Below are 2,500 nucleotides of genomic sequence, written 5' to 3' on the forward strand. Positions count from 1 at the left end.
AGTGTAGCGCGCGTGCGGCCCAGAACATCTAAGGGCATCACAGACCTGTTATTGCCTTCCTGACTTTGGTTGCATACCAACAGTCCCTCTAAGAAGTTAACCGCGAATCGGGATTCGCGTAACTATTTAGCAGGTTAAGGTCTCGTTCGTTAACGGAATTAACCAGACAAATCACTCCACCAACTAAGAACGGCCATGCACCACCACCCATAGAATCAAGAAAGAGCTCTCAATCTGTCAATCCTCACTATGTCTGGACCTGGTGAGTTTCCCCGTGTTGAGTCAAATTAAGCCGCAGGCTCCACTCCTGGTGGTGCCCTTCCGTCAATTCCTTTAAGTTTCAGCTTTGCAACCATACTTCCCCCGGAACCCAAAAACTTTGGTTTCCCATAAGGTGCCAAAGGGGTCATCCAATAACACCCTCTGATCCCTAGTTGGCATCGTTTATGGTTAGAACTAGGACGGTATCTGATCGTCTTCGATCCTCTAACTTTCGTTCTTGATTAATGAAAACACTCTTGGCAAATGCTTTCGCAGTAGTTCGTCTTTCGTAAATCCAAGAATTTCACCTCTGACAACGAAATACGAATGCCCCCAATTGTCTCTCTTAATCATTACTTCGGTTCCAGAAACCAACAAAATAGAACCAAAGTCCTATTCCATTATTCCATGCTTACGTATTCAAGCGCTGGCTTGCTTTGAACACTCTAATTTTTTCAAAGTAAACGTCGCAGATCCTGAGCACACTCAGTTAAGAGCACACCCAGTCTTTGCGAGGAAGAACAGCCCGGCCAGTAACATACCTTGCGGCAGACCGGCCGAGCCATCCCGAAATCCAACTACGAGCTTTTTAACTGCAACAACTTTAATATACGCTATTGGAGCTGGAATTACCGCGGGTGCTGGCACCAGACTTGTCCTCCAATGGATCCTCGTTAAAGGATTTAAGTTGTACTCATTCCAATTACAAGACTTGTAAAAGCCCTGTATTGTTATTTCTTGTCACTACCTCCCTGAGTCAGGATTGGGTAATTTGCGCGCCTGCTGCCTTCCTTGGATGTGGTAGCCGTTTCTCAGGCTCCCTCTCCGGAATCGAACCCTAATTCTCCGTCACCCGTTGCAACCATGGTAAGCCACTACCTTACCATCGACAGTTGATAGGGCAGAAATTTGAATGAAACATCGCCAGCGCAAGGCCGTGCGATTCGATCAGTTACTATGAATCACCAAATGACCGGGCAGAACCCGCATTGGTTTTTAATCTAATAAATACATCCCTTCCAGAAGTCGGGACTTTTCGCATGTATTAGCTCTAGAATTACTACGGTTATCCAAGTAGTAATGGTACAATCAAATAAACGATAACTGATTTAATGAGCCATTCGCAGTTTCACAGTACAAGTGCTTATACTTAGACATGCATGGCTTAATCTTTGAGACAAGCATATGACTACTGGCAGGATCAACCAGGTAACTATCCACCGCAGGGAACAGAAGTTCCTTGCTAAGCGGCCCCCCTCCGCAGAGGGAGAGCAAGCTTTCTTAGATTTTGCCTCCACGGGGGGAACCCATGAGCCAAACGGACCACACGGTCCCTCGGTCAAGGGAAACCCCGTCTTGTTTGCCACGTCTTTCTCACAACTGGACCCGTGCACAGTTCAGGCATACCTGTCAGACTCGCCAAGCGAGCTGAAGGAAGGCAAGAAAAGTGCTTCTGCGAAGGAAAATATCCTCCTGCTCTTTTGTCTCTATCATTAGCCAAAGGCTAGCGTACACAACTTCCATCTACACTCTGCCTGCCACTACAGTGACAATGCTTTCGGGCATCATCTTTTCCCTCCTTCGAAAGGAAAGCTACAAGCCCAACTTTCCTTGCCCGTTAGTCAATTCTGCCCTCTATTTCTCCGCCTTGCCGCCGTGGAACATAAGGGACAGGGTTTACTAGCCAGCTCCTCTCGGAACCTTTGCGACCAACCTGCCCACACTATAACCCCCAAACGCTAATAAGGAGACTGCATGATATGGTAGACAGAAAATAAAAACGCGAAAAAAATGAAATTTTGAAAATCGAACCCACAACCAGCCAAATCGTTTGTAAGTCATGCCAAATGACTGGTGACATCTTAAAAACCCATTGAAGCCACAACATCCCATAATTTCACGCTTTTAAAGATTTGTCACTATACGCACTGTAAGTACCTCACTAATTCTCACCTCAGATTTTACGGGAACATGTTCAAATTTTAACACGCCTCTCAGCACGACCAATTACATTAAAATTCATCGCAAAAGTCAGAATTCTCCAATTTTTGAAAAATTCACTATATTCACTGTAAGTACCTCGCTAGACAGTGGAGACCTCAGATTTTACGGGAACATGATCAACTTTCGACACACCTCTCAGCACGAGCAGTTACATAGAAATCCATCAGGAAAGTCGTGCTGTGAAGAGGTCTTTCGACTAAGAAAAATGGTGGTGTGAGGAGGAGTCACCTAAATC

The 2,500-nt window shown here is 45.6% G+C and overlaps 1 pseudogene; it reads right to left on the reverse strand.

Moving 5' to 3' along the window:
• LOC146447831 (small subunit ribosomal RNA) lies at positions 1 to 1,473 on the reverse strand (annotated as a pseudogene; the record flags this gene model as incomplete).
• Positions 1,474 to 2,500: the final 1,027 nt, after the last annotated feature.

This window comes from Pavona decussata, unplaced genomic scaffold (assembly GCF_977016875.1).
Source record: "Pavona decussata unplaced genomic scaffold, jaPavDecu1.1 SCAFFOLD_1662, whole genome shotgun sequence".
NCBI classification, from domain to species: Eukaryota; Metazoa; Cnidaria; class Anthozoa; order Scleractinia; family Agariciidae; genus Pavona; species Pavona decussata.